Source organism: Dromiciops gliroides, chromosome 5, assembly GCF_019393635.1.
Source record: "Dromiciops gliroides isolate mDroGli1 chromosome 5, mDroGli1.pri, whole genome shotgun sequence".
NCBI classification, from domain to species: domain Eukaryota; kingdom Metazoa; phylum Chordata; class Mammalia; order Microbiotheria; family Microbiotheriidae; genus Dromiciops; species Dromiciops gliroides.
This window is the reverse complement of record NC_057865.1, coordinates 245643071-245663616: the sequence shown is the minus strand read 5'-3', so window position 1 is coordinate 245663616 and position 20546 is coordinate 245643071.

Below are 20546 nucleotides of genomic sequence, written 5' to 3'. Positions count from 1 at the left end.
GCACAAATGAAAACTATAAATTTGTCATGGCCTAAGTTTGGTCTTGCAGTCAGAATTATGTTTGAGACTTGTTTCTACAACTTACTAACTTGTGACTTTTGTAGTCATGTTATCCTTCTAAAGTTCCAGTTTTCTCTTAGGTCTGAACTAAACAATCTCTGCTTGCTCTATAATTGAAGGGAAAAAAAACTTCATGTTTTCAAATTTTAGCTTCTATTGGATCACCTATTTCATGGAATCTCTATGGAAAACATAAATCATGTCTAGATTCTGGGGGGGTGGTAAGTGATTATATTTATTTTTTTTTCCAATTGTAGAGTTAGTTAAGTATCACTAACACCAGCCTAATTTTTTTTTTTTAATGGTAGCAGTAGCTTCAGTGTAGCTTGAGATTCTACTATATTATCAGCAAGAATGAAATTAGAGAGGGGGAAGGGTAATAGCAGAAGCCTATGTTATATTTCTGTTAGATTAATAGCAATGCTGGGCACCACCTTAGAAATATGACTTTTCCATTTTAATGGAGGAAATGACTTTGAAAATGGCTCATCAAGGACCTCTATCCTAAATTAACTTCCGTCCCTTTAGTTAGTGCTAACAATGTCTGACCCTATATTCACAGAATTTCATCCTGGAACACATGATGTCATCTTATCAAACCCATATGTAAATGGAAGTCCTCTATACAATACTGTGGACAAATGGTCCAACAGATCCCCTTTAGGATACTTTAAATGAGGTAAAAGCACTCCATTATGATTTAGGACAGCTCTTGTTCTTGTTTTGTTAGGAAGTACAGTAGAAATACCTGATACCCAGACCTGGCTCAGTCACTTGCTGGTTGTATGACTGTAAGCAACTCACTTGATTTTGGAATCTCAGGTACCCCATCTGTAAAATAAGAATAATCTCAAATGTAATACTTACCTGAGAGGACTGATGTGATAAAAATCACTTTGTAAAACCTTGATTGTATTGTCGTCATCATCATCACTTCAAGCTGAAATTTGCCTCTGCAACTTCTATCCATTTCTAAGTTTTCTTTTGAAGTCATTCCCTAATTCACATGATAGACACCCAAACATATAAAAATAGTACTTAATTTGTTACTATATTGTGTTTTCCCTAAGTTCTTCTTCCTCAATTCTTTTACTCTCTACTCACATAGTGTGCTATTGAAGAAGTTGGGCACAGTAGAAAGACTACTGGACTTGAAGACAAAATGGTATGGGTTTATAAGGGCAGCTAGGTGGTGCAGTGGATAAAGCACCAGCCCTGGATTCAGGAGGACCTGAATTCAAATGCGGCCTCAGACACTTGACACTTACTAGCTGTGTGACCCTGGGCAAGTCACTTAACCCTCATTGCCCCATTAAAAAAAATTGTATGGGTTTAATCCTGCCTCTAACAACAATTGTGGCTCTGTTCAAGACAACCTCTCCAAGGATCAGTTTCTCCCTCTGAAAAATAGTATTATAATAAGACTTATCTTATAGGCTTATTGTAAGGATCAAATGAAATAATGCATATTGCAAGTTAAAGCACTATAGGTTAAATATCATTGTTATTCTATTGAAACCCTTCACCATTATAGTTACTGTCCTCTGGATGTTCTCATTATCCTTTTCATAAAATGTGACACCCAGAACTGAATACAACATCATAGATATCCTCTGAACAGGTAAGAGTCTAGAAGGACTATTGCCTTTCTAATCCTGTTTTTTAATTTAGTCTGAGTTAGGAAAGGGAAGGGAATAAGCATTTGTATACTACCTACTGTACTGTCACTGAGCTCATCATTTTACAAATTTTATCTCATTTGATGCTCACATCAACTCAGGAAAGTAGATGCTATTATTATCCCCATTATACAGATGAGTAAACTGAGATGAACAGAGATTTTAGTAAGTGACTTTATCTGGTCCATACAGTAAGGGTCTGAGGTTAGATTTCAATTTAGGTCTTCCTGACTCCTAACTCCAGCTCCTGAGTTCTATTGACTCCACCACTGAAATTCATTTTGTTGACTGCTGAGATGAGGAATTTCCAAACACCCATTGACTGCACACCCTGAAATCTGAATAGGTGCACCTGGGTTATGGATCATCCTAAATGGTGGCTCAGCACAAAAACAAGAAAACAAGCCTGCCCACAGAAACAAGATGCCTAGCATATAAATTCATGAGTCACTACATGGGAGATTAGCATCCAAATAACTCTAACCAAACTTTAGAATGTGGTGCCCAATTTTACAGGAAATATGCAAAATGATCAAAATTTTTAAAAAATAATAATTTAAATTAAATTTAACAGAGAATTAATCTCCAGAAAGACAAATTGTATTGATTGCACAGAAGATAGATAAGAAAATCTGCAGTGTAAAAATGTAATGGCAAATGTCTTTCTGTTGTCAGTAAATATGCCCTTGAGATTTTAAAGGGTTTTAAAAATTAGGAACCATCACTTTATAATTCCCCACTTTTGTCATTTTAAAAAGGCTTTTATACAAGCTTATTTTTTAGGCTTCATAAAGAATCCTTTCTAGTCAATCTAAAATAAATTCTTCTTATATAGGAAGGTTGGGCCCAATCAGTGATATTGGTTTCCATAAAGATCATTCTTGTCTTTCTCCTTTTCTTTAAATCTTTTGGAAAATGATCAAAATGAAAATTATATTCTAGTGCTTTCACTGGGTAAATTTTAATGTGATTCTTCCTTTGATGTTACATTAGCTAAAGAGATAGAGAGTTAATCAGAGAATTTTATTCACATGTAGAAGAAAAAAGGTAGGCAATATAGTGATCATCTGTGTTATGTATTTATTTATCTTTCTTTTTTTTTAAGTGGGGCAAGGAGGGTTAAGTGACTTACCCAAGGTCACACAGCTAGTAAGTATCAAGTGTCTGAGGTCAAATTTGAACTCAGGTCCTCCTGAATCCAGGGCTGGTGCTTTATCCACTGTGCCACCTAGCTGCCCCATATGTATTTATTTATTTTGCCAATTTTTATAACTAGTTGTTTCTTTCTCAGCAATTCATTTGTTTCCCTTGGGAGTGCTCCATTAACTGTTCACAACATAAATTAGTTATTGATGAAAAAGGAAAAGGATGAAAAATAGAAGACAGAGAAGGAAAAATAGGGGGAAAATTCACTCTCCAAAGGAAAATTGGGAATATTTACTTCGGTAGGCTGGAGGAAAGTCTCTAACTCCCATAGTGGAGTAAGGTAGTTTCTCTATTTTCTTTTTGTTTTTATTTGAGAAAATTGCCCGTGTTTTTAATGAGCAGTTCTATGCTTTATAAGGTATCAGTGTTGCCTCAAAAGACATGATGTTGCTTGCCCTTCTACTAACATTAGATTCAACTAAACCTAGAAAGGTAAGAAATAAAGTCTATTTAATTTGAGACAATTCTCAGAATGCCATAAAAAACCCCACAGATCCGTGCTAAATCATTGAATGCTGGAGAATCTTTGTCTAAAGCACATTGTATCAGATAAAAGTGAATGGAAAACTCTAAAAGTTATCTTTCATTAATCCCCCTAAGATGAAAGATCTCTTTTCTCCCTACCTCTCACTAAAAACAAGTAATCAAATCCCAGAAACCCCCTTTGCTGAACAAAATCCTCCCACTGATGTGGCCCACTTTTGCATTCCTAAGGGAGGTTAGGGTATCAGAATTCTGTCCTCCTTTTCCAGACTTCTAAATTCTACTAGTTTTCATTTGGGATTCATCAACCTACGTGCCCTTAGGATATTATAACATGCTCTCTAGTCAGATTGCCTTCACTTCTTAGTTTCATTTCTAGATACTCTTCATAATATATGAGTTGTATGTGATTTATAATATTTCAGTGTGTATGTGTACATGTGTGTATGCCCATTTGCATGTGTATGTGTGTGGGGGGGCATATGTGTGAACTCAGTCCTCCTGGACTCCTAATGATGTATCCCAGAAACCATTTTCATGCAAGCTTAAGAACAACAAAATTCAAACCTGGACTCTTAACACATTCTGTCTGTGTGACATCAGACAAATCACTTAACTTCTGAGTTTTCTAGGAAAGTCCTAAGACTGTAAGTTAAAGAGGTATCAATAGCCATTTCTAGAAGGAATTAGCTTGTCTGAAAGAAAATGATTTTAAAAACCAAATAAGACTGGTAGAAGAAAAATGGGGAAATAAATGCAAACTATGAAAGAAAATTATAAAAAAGAAAATTAAAAGTTTGATAAAAGAAGCACAAAAAATACCATTAAAGAAGCACTAAGGGGCAGCTAGATGGTGCAGTGGATAGAGCACCGGCCCTGGAGTCAGGAGTACCTGAGTTCAAATCCAGCCTCAGGCACTTAACACTTACTAGCTGTGTGACCCTGGGCAAGTCACTTAACCCCAACTGCCTCACTAAAAAACAAAAAAAAAAGAAGCACTAAAGAAATTAACTCCTTAAAAAATAAGAATTGGCCAAATGGTAAAAGAAATACAAAACCTGACTGAAGAAAAAAAATCCTTAAAAACTAGATTTGGACAAATAGAAGCTAATTACTTTATGACATCAAGAAAAAATATTTTAAAAATCAAAATACTTTATAAAATAGAAGAAAGTGAAATATCTTGAAGAAAAAACAATGGGCATCAAAAATAGATCAAGGAGAGATAATTTAAGAATTATTAGGCTACCTGAAAGCTTTGATTTTAAAAAAGATCTTAGGCTTTATATTCAAAGAAAATATAAAGGAAAACTGCTTAGAGATCTTAGAACCAGAGGGCAAATAGAGAGTGAAAGATTCTATCATTATCTCCAAAAAGAAATCCCAAAATAAAAACTCCCAGGAATATTGTAGCCAAAATCCAGAGCTCCAGATCAAGGAGAATATACTTCATGCAGCCAGAATGAAACAATTCAAATATTGTGGAGTCAGAGTCAGCATCACACAAGATTTAGCTGGTACCATTTTATAGGTGTGGAGCACTTAGATTATGTTATCTCCAAAGGAAATGTTAAGATTATAACTAAGAATAATCTATGTAGCAAAACTGAGGCAGCTGGGTGGTTCAGTGGATGGAATACTGGCCCTGGACTCAGAATGACATGAGTTCAAATCTAGCTTCAGACACTTATTAACTGTGTGACCCTGGTTATTTAATTCTGTTTGATTTAGTGTCCTCATATGTAAAATGAGCTGAAGAAGGAAATGGCAAATCATTTCAGCATCTTTCCCAAGAAAACCCCAAATGGGATCACAGTCAGACATGATTAAAAAGGACTAAACAACAACAAGCAAAACAGTATAATCCTAAAGGGGAAAAAATAACATCCAAGGAAACAAAGGATTCTCAAGCATTCCTGATGAAATGACCAAAACTGAATTACTGTGCTCCTTAGCATTACTTTCATACATGGTTCCCATTTAAATGCCCCCAGATATGTTGTTGTTGTTGTTTTTTTTACCAATTCCACTCTCTCACCCTTTTTTTTTTGTTAGGTTCCCAAGTCCTTATAGCACTTTTTGGGTATAAACCATATCTCTAGGGAGAGGATTTCAAAAACTGCCTCATTCAGTGATTACTGGTTTATTAATTCTAAGACTTGCTTGAAAAGTACCAGCTATGCTATATATTCCTGGAATTATTTGCTTTACTTTCTCTAAACTTGTCATTCTTTGTCTATAAAATTTTGGATACTGGAGACCATATTCATCCTAACAGTATCTCAAATTGAACATTTTCAAAACAAAACATTATTCTGCTCCTTTATATCCTCCCTCTGCCACATGGTTATTTTTGTTGAAGGCAGCACTATCTTTCTGATAATTCAGGTTTGCATCTTCAGGATGATCCTTGATATATTATATTATTCTCTGTCTCTCTGTCTCTCTCCCCCTCTCCGCTCCTCCTCCTCCTCCTCCCTCCCTATCTATCCATATGTCCATTCAATCATTTAATTATTTATTGTTTTGTTCACCCCTTCCTTACATGATCAGTTGAAAATCTGTCTATTCTTCCATATCTATCATATTTGTACCCATCTGTCAACTCTACAATCATCAACATACCTCACAGATCCTTATCATCTCCCACCTAGACTATCAAAATACACTCCAAATAGACTACCAAATTCCCATTTCTACTGTCTATTCTCCCCATAGCTGCCAAATTAATATTTAAAAAGTACAAGTTTGGGATAGTTAGGTGGCACAGTGGATAAAGAACCAGCTATGGATTCAGGAGAACCTGAGTTCAAATCCAGACTCAGACACTTGACACTTACTAGCTGTGTGACCCTGGGCAAGTCACTTAATCCCACTTGCCTCACCAAAAAAAAAAATGTTGAGAAAACCCAAGTTATTAATCAAGCTAGGGAAATGATTCATTTTTTTGTGTTTCTATACTCAGTGTCAAATGCAGTATTATGCACATAACAAGCTCTTAATCATTGAATTTAATTTAATTTAAAAAATGTACACATTACCTCCAGTAACTTGGAGTGGCATGATCCATAACTCATTCTGTAACATTCTTTTCCATATACTTCCATAGAAAACACATCTGTACTATCTAAGCAACATGTTTCAGGACTTCCTCTAAGCTTGTTGAGATTCGATGGATCAAAACTCAGGGCCTCTCTGATCCCTAATGCTCATTAAATCACTGGCCCAATGTAATTTCTATTCACACATTTTCTGGATGATATCCCTTGTGACATTTCTTTTTTAATGTCTGATTTTTAAAAAATCCATGAACAAGTATTTATTTTCTCTACACCTCCCCCAACTGGGAAAAGAAGAAAGAAGAACAAAGACCTTCAGAAAAAATATGCATAATTAAGTAAAACAGATTCATACATCAGCCATAAAGATAGATGGATGGATGGATGGATGGATGAATGGATGGATGGATGGATGGATGGATGGATGGATGGATGGATGGATGGATGGATGGATGGATGGATGGATGGATGGATGGATGTGTGGGTGGGTGAATACATATATACACACATACATGCACACCTACATTCACATATTTCTTATCCTGTATCTTAATCATTGATAGAATTATGGTTGGCCATTGAATTGTTGAGAATTTTTGTCTTCCAAAGTTGTTTGTTTTTACAATGTTGCTTTGTCTCAGATAAGGATTGCTACCCCTGTATCATTGGTGTTAAAAGCCTTCTCATCCTATTCTCCTCTGGGGAGGTAGTCAGTTCTGGAGAGATGGTATAAATGTGGGAGAAGTAGTACAAAGGTAAGATAGGAAGAGGGTAGTAATGGGATTGTGGGATAAGTCTGAAGCTCTCTTCCTGCTAGTATCAGTTCCTTCTTTGTGAAAAGACAAGCATTGATTAAATGTGGAGTTAGGGACCATTAAATTACTAGCTCTAGCTGACACTGCTGTACAAATCACCTCTGTATAGGAAGAACTGGTTTGAAAAAAAATTCCTTAGGTTCACATTGCAAGAGCTCAGTGGTCTCCAATGTTCCACCTATTGATACTTAATGTATTCTAACTCTAACTTAACTGACTTGCCCATAGGTCAAAGCAATTTCTTGGTCAAGATAATTCCTTATCACCTCCACTATGTCCTTTAGCACCTAAAGTATTGATCCTCCTACCAACTGCTATAAAAATCAAACTGGTGAAAATTTTTGCTTTATGTATTCACCAGAAGCAAATTTATGGACTGATTCTTGGCAGAAGCCCATGGCTCACAATTCAACACCACTCAGACCTCCAGCCATGAAATTGACCAGGCTCAGTTGTCCCACAACAAGCAAAAAGTAGACTTCATGTTTCATAAGGAGGTCTTGACCTCACTGGGGCTTTACTCTAAACTACAAAGTTAACTTTCTCCATAATGTGTCCTTTAGATCTTATGCTCAAAGAATCAAGAACACCTCTGAATCGATTTACTTCTATACTATACATTAAGTGTGTTGAATATTAAATTAACACATGATCTCCCTAGGGTTTTCAGGTTGGTCCATTTAAGATTAATGAGGCATTGGATCACCATTAAAAAGCCATTTGAGAATATGCATTTAATTACAATGAATTATGTATATCAGTTAATACCATTCAACTTTGGGGTGGAAGGGATTTACAGGGATAAATTATGGCTATTTTATTCCAGGGAAAAGTCCTAACTTTGGCAAATTGAATATTGATGCTAATATGCCCCAATAATTAATGCCAGTCAGATCTCATCCATAATTAGTTTATTTACAGACTTCATGTATAGATACTTTTACTTAATATACACATAAATATTTGCACATTATATACTTTCTGTATGTGTGTATCTTTTAGAATTGACTATGTGTATGCCTTTGTACATGTAGCTGAAAAAAATAACAGTTTTGTGTTGCTTACACTTAATTCCTGAACACAAAACAAATTGTAACATCAATTACTAAGAAAATATCAACCAGCCTCAGCTGGGATATATTCATCAACCATCTTGACTTAGTTGAATGTTTATTTGAAAAGTACATGATTCATATGAATAAGGGTTACTATCCATTAACTTAACTAATGTTTTTTTCAATTGATGTTTTTTTCTCCTGGAGCATTAAGTTGCCAATATTTTAACCTTTGAAGTTACAATCAGGACCCTGTAGATTATCATAAAATACATTGCAATAATGATTGTAGAGAAAGGAGCAGCTATTAGAATCTTGAGTTTATATCATAAAACAATGTTCCACACATCCAAGGTCTATGGTTAGCGTTCTCAGATATCATTCCATTTATATCCCTCAAAGATTAAAACTATATGATAACAAATATAAAGTCATTATGAACCGATTTTTCTTAGTTTTTTTTTTCCTTCTGAGAAAAAGCACGTTTTAAGAACATATTTTTGGTATTTCAAGACTAATAATTGGATTTAAGCAATCTATGTGTATAGGATCTTTTAATTCGACACATATTTATTAATTGCCTACTATTTACAGAACAATGAACTGAACTCTGAGAGAGATGAAAAGTCTACATAATATCTAATCCTTTGGGTCATGGAACAGATACCATTAGGTAGACACATTAAGAAGTAATAAAATACATAAGAATACAAAACTGAATAAAATGTGCATACAAAGTTTTATGTAAGACCCCAAAGTGAGAGACTAATTGCCAATTGGAAGTATCAGACATTTGAATTTATTTTAGAAGATAGGTAAGAATTTTTAAAATGAAGGGGACTATAAATATTGAAAGTATATAAAATAATAACAGCTACTAAACATGGAGTAGTGTGTGGGTATAATGAAAAGAAAGTTGACCTTGGAGTCAGGAAGGATTGCTAGGATGACTTCTGAGCTATTGCTACCTAACTGAGGAAACCTCATATTATTCCAGAGCTTGACCAAATTGAAATAATGTCATCCCTAACAAGATTATCTGGTAGACTTTTCCTTCTATACAGAAGCTCTCCCCCATTTGGACTCTTCACAGAATATCTTCTATGTCATTATCAAACATTTCAGTGATCATACAATAACCTATGTTTCACTTGGTTATTGATAATGAGAGGAGCACTGAATAAAATTATCTCTGTGGGTACATCAGTCAAGTAATCTTAAATGATCTTAGTGTATTTATGAGACATGATTTTTGGAGAAGAGCTTTTAAATAAGAATTTTGCTCTACTGAATAAAATAAAAGCAGTTAGGTGATGCAGTAGACAAAGTACAGGACATGGAGTCAGGAAGACATGGATAAAAATACTGTCATAGATACTTGTTTGCTGTGTGACTGAATAAGTCACTTAACCTCTCTGTGCCTCAGTTTGTAAAATTGGGTAATAGTAGCATCTACCTCACAGAGTTGTTGTAAGGATCAAATGAGGAGAAAGAGCCAAGATGGCAGAGGAAAGACATTAAGTGCTCACAATTACTTGAAAAAACTCCAAATAGAGTCATAAGACAACCCTGGGAACAGCAGAAACCACAAAAAGACAGACTGAGATTATTTTCCAGCCAAAGACAGTTTAGAAGTTCTGCAGGAGGGGACTGCTGTGTTGGACTGGAAGTAGAGCCCAACTACATGATCAAACCAACACAGATCCAGCCCCAGGCAGTATGTGAAAGAGAAACTTACCCCCAAGCCTCCAAATCAGCTACAGAGCAAGCATCTACTGGAACTAAGTTCATGGTCTGGTGAGAGGGTTGAATGGCTGGCCAGGTTAGGGGGATGTGTGTGTGGAATACAGGGGTGTCTATGGGACCTAAGAAGGAATTCAGCTGTCCTACCCCATTAGGGGAACCAGGAATAAATTTTGAGCAGCAAGAGGCCCAGGTTGGGGAAGGGCATAGGCTCATCAGAGCTAACAACAAACAAAATTGTGTTGCCTGGTTAATTAGCAAGTTGGACTGGGGTTATTTACAAACAAGAGCATAGGCCCGGCAAGTGAAGAACCTGCCCCTCCTTAAATCATATCAGCTGGGACCCCCTAAAGCTTGGGACAATGTAGCCCAGAAGCAGGTCCCCACATTAAGGAGTTAAAAGTTAAGTAAAAGATGGGCAAGATGAGAAAGTTTAGAACCTTAGAAAGTTTCTTTACCAACAAGCAAGACTGAGCTGCACCCTCAGAAGAGGATAGCAATGTCAGGGATCCTACATCCAAAGCTTCCAAGAAAAATATGAATTGGTCTCAGGCCATAGAGGCACTCAAAAAGGACTTTGAAGATAAAGTAAGAGAGGTAGAGGAAAAAATGGAAAGCAAAATGAGAGTGATGTGGGAAAGTCATGAGAAAAAAGTCAACATCTTGAAAAGCCGAATGGAAAAGGAGATAGAAAAGCTCTCTGAAGAAAATAATTGCCTAAGAATTAGGATTGAACAAATGGAAACTAGCAAATTTGTGAGAAAGCAAGACACAACAAAGCATATATATATATGTGTGTGTGTATATATATATATATATATATATATATATATATACATATATATATATATATATATATATATATATATATATATATATAGTGTCTTTATTGTGTCTTGCTTTCTCATAAATTTGCTAGCTTCCATTTGTTCAATCCTAATTCTTAGGCAATTATTTTCTTCAGAGAGCTTTTCTATATATATATAATAGAGGACAATGTAAAATATCTTCTTGGAAAAACATCTGACCTGGAAAATTTATGCAGGAGACATAATTTGAAAATTATTGTACTACCTGAAAACCATTACCAAAATAAGAGCTTGGACATCATCTTCCAAGAGATTGCCAGGGAATATTGCCCTGATATTCTAGAAGCAGAAGGTAAAATAGAAATTGAAAGAATCCACTTATCACCCCTTGAAAGAGATCCCCAAATTAAAACTTCCAGGAATACTATAGCCAAATTCCAGAGCTCCCAGGTCAAGGAGAAAATATTGCAAGCAGCCAGAAAGAAACAATTTAAATAATGTGGAGCCATGGTAAGGATAGCACAGGATTTAGCAGCTTCTACATTAAAGGATCAGAAGGCATGGAATATGATATTCTGGAGACCAAAGGAGCTGGGATTGCAACAAAAAAATCACCTACCCGGTAAAACTGAGTATAATCTTTCGGGGGGGGGGGGGGTGAAATGGGACTTCAAAGAAAAAGAGGACTTTCCGACATTCATAATGAAAAGACCTGAACTGTATAGAAAATTTGACCTTCAAATACCCTAGACACTACGGTATTTGACAAGACCCTAGAGAAGTGTAAAAAAGTAAACAAGAAAAAGAAATCATGAGAGATGTTAAAAGGTTACACTGTTTACATTCCTACATGGGAATATATGTCCAAATCTTAAGAGCTTTCTGAAGAAATGACATATGTAAAGCATGTATTTTTTGTTTATCTTTGGGGAGGGGGGGCAGGTGGTCAGGTTTTGTGAGTGTCTGAGACCTGATTTGGGCTAAGGTCCTCCTGGGTCCAGGGTGGGTGCTTTGTCCACTGTGTCACTTAGCTGCCCCATGATGACTTCTTTAGGGTAAAATTGAGGGGGCAGAGGAATGCACAGGGAGAGAAGGAAAGGGGAGAGGTTCAATGGGGTGAAATCTCACATGAAAGAAGCAGGCAAGAGCTTATGGAGTGGGGGGGTGGAGATGGGGGAGGAATAAGGAAGTGAATGAGCCTTACACTAATAAGAATTAGCTCAGAGACCTTAATCTCCTCAGAGTTGACTCAAGGAGGGAATAATTTACCCACTCAATTGGGTGGAGTAATCTGTCTAAACCTGCAGGAAAGTAGGAGGGGAAGGAGATAAGGAGCAAGGGGTTAAAGAAGGAAAGGCAGAGTCGGGGAGGGGGCAGTCACAAACAAAACACTTTTGTGGAGAGATAGGGTGAAAGAAGATAGAAAATAGAGTAAATATCATGAGAATAGAATAGAATGGAGGGAAATATTTCACAATAGTAATTGTGAAAAAAATTTGAAGCAGAGGCAAGAGTAATGTAAGATGGTGATGATGATGGATGGATTGATGATGATTGGAGGAAGAAGAGGATTTATTGATGAGGACTGATTGATGAGGAGGAGGATTGAATGAAGAAGAAGAAGATTGACAATAATGAGGATTGATTGAGGATGATGATGAGGATTGATGGATGAGGATTGATTGAGGATGATGGCAAAAAGTGTGGTACTTTGCTGGGCTATTGTGAAGAAAATTCTTTGTCAAGTATAATATACCTTATAAAAGTTATCTATTACTGTTTTTGCAATAATCAGCCTCATGGGTTCATTGTAAGAAATACTCTCTTTAACGTACTATATAAATGTAGTTTATTATTTAAAAAATGATGAGCAAGATACTATCAGAAAGACCTGGAGGGACCTGCATGAGCTGATGCAAAGAGAAATGTATTGTATTCAAAATAAGAGTAATATTGTGAGATGATCTGCTGTGAATGACTTGGTTATTTTCAGTAATTCAATGATCTAAGACATCTCCAAAAATCTTATGAAAAATGCAATCCATCTACAGAGAGAGAACTGATGATATTTGAATACAGATTGAAACATAATTATTTTTTTTAGATACTTTAATGGAAATCAAAAAATTTATGAGCAGGATGCTATCAGAAAAATCTGGAAAGATATCCATGAACTGATGCAGAGTGAAATGTACTGTATACAAAAGAAGAGCAATAGTGTAAGAGGATCTGTTGTGATGAATTTTTATTATTTTCAGCAATGCAGTGATCCAAGATAACTCTGAAAGACTTAGGAAGATTGCAATCCATCTAGAGACAAAAAAAAATTGGTATCTGAAAACAGATTGAAGCATAATTTTTTTGATAGTTCCTTAATCTGAAGTTTTGTTTTTGTCTATTTTCTTCCACAACCTGGCTAATGTGGAGATGTCATACATGACTACTCATGTATAACTTATATTGAATTGCTTGAGCTCTTGGGGTTGGGGGTGGGGAGGGAAGGATGAAGAAAAGTTGTAACACAAAGTTTTAGAAAATCGATGTCAAAATTTGTTTTTACATGTAATTTGTAAAAATAAAATTCTAAATAATAAAGGGGGAAAAAGGGGTCAAATGAGCTAGTTCCAGAGGCAGAGCCAAGATGGTGGAGTGAAACCAAGAAGGTAGAAAGAGGAAGAGAATTTGGAACTCAAAGTTTGAAAAATAATATTAAATTTGTTTCCACATGCAATTGGGGAAATAAAAATACTAAATACAGTTTTCAGTAAAGACTAATTCACCTTCTTTATAGCTTTTTTGGGGGTATATTTGATATGATCAAATCAATCTTACCAACTTCTTAAGTACCACTTCTATTTCTTCACAAAGCAGATCAGATACTAAAGGAAAGCATAAATATCTACAGCTCCCTATAGAAAGACTGGTAAATCTGCTCAATTTCTCATCTATTTCTTGTATTATTTCCAGTTTTAATTATAATTTTTAGTGTGATCTGATTTAATTTCTTTCCATAAATATATTTTCAATGCTATTAATATTTTAAAATAGTTTCCATTATATGTATTTGCATAATTTATTTTGTCCCACTTTTTACTCTAAATTAATCAATAAGAAATCATCAAGATAAAATAAAATACCTTATCACAAATATTATAATAAGACAAAACAAATCCCTGTATCAACCATGTCTAAAAATGCATGTCTTATTCTTTGACTTAAGTCTATCACCTCTCTCAAGAGATATGTAGCATGCTTTATCTTCTTGCTCTGATATTTTAGTTGAATATTGTATTGATGATTTCTAAATTCCTTCAAATTTATTTTTCTTTACACAATTGTCAATGTACATATTTTTCTCTTAATTCTTCTTTTATCCTGCTTCATTTCATGAAGTTCTGTTTCCTCTGAAGTTGTCAGTTTTGTTATTCCTCAGCATGCAATAAGATTTCCATTACATTCATATACAATAATTTGTGATTTTAATTTTAATTTTATTTTTAATTTATGGAATAAAACAAGTATTTTCCTAAAATAGTAAAATAAAAAGATGATTATATATGAAACTACAAATCTGTTATACACAACTTTCTATTATTTATCATACATATATTAGGTATACACACTATATAGCTGTATATGTGTATATATATAAATATATATGTGTGTGTGTATATATGTACTCTTATTTCTTTAGCTATTACCAAATAGTTGAACATCCCTTTTGTTGCCATATTATACTATTGACTTACGTTGAGCTTGAAGTGCCCTTAAACCTCAAGATATTTTTCATATGAACTATTGTCTTAGCAGACCTAGAGCTGCTACTGTATTTGTGAGGTTTTCTTGAATAAAATTGCATAAATTTTCACATTCATTACATACTACACATTACACTATTCATTTACATTTTAGTCAGTTTAGCTTATTGTTCCAGCTTAATGAGAACCCTTAGAATCCTAGTTCTATCATTCAGCACATTCCTTCAATCTTTGCATGTAGCTTTAATAATGTTTTATATGTTTTCATTTAAGTCATTGACAAAAATTTTCAGCAACATGGGGTCAAGGACAGATGACTGGAATTCTTAATTGATTATATTTTAGATACTTAATTTCAAAGCAACATAAAATCATTAAGAACTATTCTTTTGGGGGTGGGCAATGAGGGTTAAGTGACTTGCCCAGGGTCACACAGCTAATAAGTGTCAAGTATCTGAGGCTGGATTTGAGCTGAGGTCCTCCTGAATCTAGGGCAAGTGTTTTATCTGCTGTGCCACCTGGCTGTCCCCAAGAACTATTCTTTAACTCTGGTTTTCCAGCTAAGTCTGGATCCACTAAGTTCCCCCATGAACTAGCCCACATCTCTCCATCAGATCCATAAGAATAGCAGTGGAGTCTTTGTCAAATGAATTCCTGAAATCTAAGCACACTCTATCTTCAGTATCCCTTGTTATACCAAAAAGGAAAAAAAGATTTTAGTTTAATCTGGCATGAATTTTGTTTTGCTTTATTTTGTTTGTAATTAAATGATTTATTAGAAAAATAATATAACATTGAACATCAACACAACTATATTTTCTTAGTACTTCTTACATTTAAATTAAGTTCAATGCATGAAGTTTTATTACATATTTTGCATGTACTTCCTTTAAGGGAATAAGGATTGTATCTGTGATTTCACTGGCTTTGGGAGCTTTGGGGTAAAGATACTTTCTCTACCAGTAGGTCAGCACCTTCTCTGCAACTTACAGTAATAGAGAATTGCCTACATTAGTGAAAGTTTTAAGTGACTTGCCTATCATTGTATAACCAGTACATGTCACAGACATAGGTCCTGAACTGAGATCTTAGCAATTTTGAGGCTAGCTCCCTGGTTGCTATATCATTCTATAACAACAAGGTACTTTTAAGGATATAAACCACTTACGTGTATTATTTTGTTGGATTATACAGAATAGTAATTAGTATATGTTTGTTCAATGAATGAATGATTCATTCATTCAATCCCATTTTATAGTATACTAGTTCCATTATTTAATTAAAAACTAAGACTTTTTCTCTGAACATAAAAAGATAGCCACTTTTTTCTTGCAGTTCCTTTTCCAAGTTGAAATGGGTTAGCAGTTACCTAAGGGTAAGCAAGAATATATCAAGGTTAATATGATTATAGTTTTCAAAAACATTTCATCTGTTTTTCAATCACAGCATTCCCATATGCAGCCATCTGACTACAAATATAACAATAACCTAAAATATCTGTGTCATCTGGCATAGGCCCTACTTTCACCAAAAGCTCCTCAGCAGCATTATAATCAATAAAGCAATGCAGGCTGTAGAGGATTATCGTAAAACACCTTAAGAATGGCTCACAATTTAAAAGATAAAGAAAAAAATATCCCTCAATTGAGATAACCCAACCTGTCACTCCATTTGACAAAGTTCAGCTGTTACAGAGTGACAGCTGTAGTACTCAGAAGAGAGTTCTGTAGCCTTTGGAAGTAAGCTAATCTTTCAGGCATTGCGACATGGCAAAGATAAAATTGATGGTGACATCTTTCAACTTGTTCATTATTTTGTAACCAAAGTATCTATAGAACTGGATCTTACTAGACCATCCCACGATCGAGACACTAGGTTTGTTTCAGTTGAAATCGCTTGTTAGTAGCTCTTCTATGTCTTGGTGGCTAAATCCTATTACCCTGTCTGAGGCTCATGGAGACTGGTACAGAGTCATGCAAGTAGGAAGTGTCAAAGGTAATACTTGAGCTCAGATTTTCCTGTTCCAAATTTAGAAGTGTTATATACTGATTTTACTTTCTAACATCCCCGTCCTATCCATTTTATCGATTTGGGCATGGAGCAGTAGTCTGTTTTGTGTTTTGAAGTGTGGATGATACCTTGAATGACTGGGGGGTTATTAAATTCCTACGCACTGACTGAAATCAGAGAGACAAATGCATGAGTTCAAATCTGGCCTCAGTCACTTACTAACTTAACCCTGTTTGCTTCAGCCTCCTCATTTGCAAAAGCGGCTGGAGAATGAAATGGCAAATCATTGCAGTTTCTTTGCCAAGAAAACCCAAATTGGGCCACAAAGAATCAGATGTGACTGAACAACAACAAAAATTGTTTATTTTATTCAAAAAACCTTGGGTTGTCTCAAGGAAAATTATTGGTCACGTAGTTTCAGCATAGAAAAAGTTGGATTTAGAGGGCACCTAGGTGGTGCAGTGGATAAAGCACCGGCTCTGGATTCAGGAGGACTTGAGTTCGAATCTGGCCTCAAACACTTGACTCTTACTAGCTGTGTGACCCTGGGCAAGTCACTTAACCCTCATTGCCCCACCAAAAAAGAAAAAGTTGGATTTGGAAGTTACCCCAAAAGTCATCAAGAATAACCCATCCCTGACCCAGAATCCTCCCTGCAGCATTTCTGAAAAAGTGGCATACAACCTTTGTATGAAGGTCTTCAGTGAAAGAGTTGGACTTTTCCCTCTCATAGTGCTTTTCCCTTTTTTGTCCTTCAGATACTTACCAGTTGTGTGACCCTGAGTACATTTCTTAACCCAATTCAGCCTCAGTTTAACTGTAAAATAGGAATAATATTTGTAGAACCTAACTCACAACTCAAGGTTGTTGTACGGTTCAAGTGGCAGAAGAGAAGGAAGAAGACAAAAAGCTATATTCCAGCTGTTTTATAAATACTATTTCATTTGATCATCCCCAAAACCCTAGAAGGTAGATGCCATTATTATCCCTATTTCACAGTTGATTAAACTGAGGCAGGATAGAAGTAAAGTTACCAAGATCATACAGCTGCTGTCTGAAGTCATATCTGAACTCCAGTTTTCCTGAATACAGACCCAGTACTATATCCACTATACTTTCTAGATGCTTCTATGTAGACATTCAAGGGCTTCAAGAAAAAGTAAAACACTTGAAAAACTCTACTGTGCTCTATAAATTTTTGTTGTTGTTGTTGATGTTGTCCCATTCTTCTCTTTTTTAAGAAATGTTAAAGAAATGACTTTTGGACAAATCACAATCCAACCATTATTCTTTGATATTTACTGCCCAGCAGATCACTTCACAGGGAGATAAAAACTTTTTTTTTTTTCATAATGGATTGAAAGCATTGCATTCTAATCTCATCTTTATCCATAGTGAAATCATTTTCAGGACAAGTCCAGTAGCTGGCTAGATGATGAGGACAATATAAATTACATTCTATCTTCATATAGTGTTGATTTCCTTCATTAGGTCTCTAAATTTTGAGAACTTTTCATGATAAGTAGCTTGGAGGTCATGAATTTTTGACATGATAATATCTACTTAAAGCATTCTTAAATTTTTATGTATCTGTTACATGGAGGCAGTTATAGGCCACAGTTTTGTACCTGATAGTTGACCATTACAAATATAGGTTATTTGTTGAATTTTCAAAAATATTTTGAGGTTGCTTTTTGTAGTAGGTAGATTTTTTATCTTATTTTATCAAGTAATGATGAGCTATAATGCCTGCAACTAGCTTGCGTCTTTATAGGTATTCAGAAGCTATACTACAGCCTGTAAGGATATGTTACACTCTTTCTAATATTTACTTGCTAAATCTACAGCTATCACTATTTCTTGCCATATATGTACACATATGCATATATGTATGCATATGTACATAAGTACACATATGTGTGTACATCTTTTGGGGAAGAAAAAAGCAAATTTTACATGCCTCCTATGTCTCAGCCACTATGCCCAGTGCTTTACAAATATTAGGCCCATTTGATCTTCACAACAACCTTGATAGGTAGGTGCTATTATTATCTCCATTTTACAGATGAGGAAACTGAAGCAAAGAAAGGTTAAGTGATTTGCCCGTGTCTACACAGCTAGTAAATTTTTGTTACCAGATTTGAAGTTAAGTCTTCCTGACTCTAGGTCCTGGGCTCTATCCACTGCACCACCTAGCTGTTATTCAATATGTGAAAGAAAGAAAGAAAGAAAGAAAGAGAGAGAGAGAGAGAGAGAGAGAGAGAGAGAGAGAGAGAGAGAGAGAGAGAGAGAAAGAAGGAAGGAAGGAAGGAAGGAAGGAAGGAAGGAAGGAAGGAAGGAAGGAAGGAAGGAAGGAAGGAAGGAAGGAAAGAGAAAGAAAGAAAGAAAGAAAGAAAGAAAGAAAGAAAGAAAGAAAGAAAGAAAGAAAGAAAGAAGGAAAGAAAGAAGGAAAGAAAGAAGGAAAGAAAGAAGGAAAGAAAGAAAGAAAGAAAAAGGAGGAAGGAAGGACAGAAGGAAGGGAGGGACAGAGGGAGGGAGAGAGGAAGGAAGGAAATAAAAGATGAAAGAGGAGGAGGATTTGTAAGATGAAGTCTCTTAGTGATATGCAGTAAGCAACTCAGACCATCATATAACTTTCTGTTGCTTTTGTCTTTATGTAGCCAGAGTTCAAATCAGGAGCCACTTGTCACTAAAGATTTTTTCATGATGCTTCCGGGTGCTAGGGCATTTCTTTTGTATATACTTTGAATTTATTTATTTGTGTATATTTTTACTGAAATACAATGCAAACTCTTTAATTGAGGGGACTATGTGGAGTGATAGTGTTTGGCGTGTAGTAGTTGCTTATAATTGTTATTTTTTTTTAAAATCATATTTATTGGTCAAGTGATTTTAGTTTCTCCACACAGAGAACTGTGTGACAGGTTTTTTTTTCCAAGAAAAGAGATTCCTATTTTCTCTAATATTGATTATCAATTTCCTTCAAGTTTTTACAATATCTTTTTGGCTATTATGTGAGACAGACTAAGCATAGGGAAAACTTGCCTTAGGCCTGCTATGATGTGTCAGCATGGACCACATCCACCATGCTCCACCCCTGACTCAGCCTTGAAGGTAAGAGAGTAAGCTCAGATTTTCCCCACACTTTGAATTAATGAGATCCCACTTATTTTATTTTTAAAAATGAGAAATAAAACTCAGAATAGTATCAGATAGTATGAGATACTCACAAGGTTTATAAACCAAGAGAAATAGACTGATACCATGTGGTTCATGGGATTGAGTCCCAACTGCATTTGAATAACTACTGTCAAATGTGATTGTGCTATGTGTAGCTGCCAGGAACAAATTATAGATAGTTAAGCTATCTGTGGAGAATTTAGGAACATGAATCTAATGTATCAGGGATGAAAATGATATTTCATATAATTAACTCTGAAATAATAATAGAACTAATATTTTCATTGATATTGCTTACATATGTACCTTATAAGTTGCATTAGTTATAAAAATACCATATTACTATCTTACACAGTTGATAAAGTATAAAAATGACTAGGAGAGTAAGTTCATAAACATCTCACAAGTACAAATAATAAAGAAAATATTATCAACATTATGTGCCCTAAATTAAATGATGCCACGCATTTTTGTACTTTGTAAATTTTTCTAGCTAGCAATTACTAACTTGTCTATCCATAACACATATCACAATTTTCTGTAATGGGGAAGGCTATTTTTATATAAATATGTGGGGTTTTCCTTTGATTTTTTGAAAATAACCATTTAAAAATCCATTAAAATGCCTAGACATTTTTAAGGTTTCCATCCCACATAGTTTTAGCAGTTAACTGATAAGTTGCTAATTG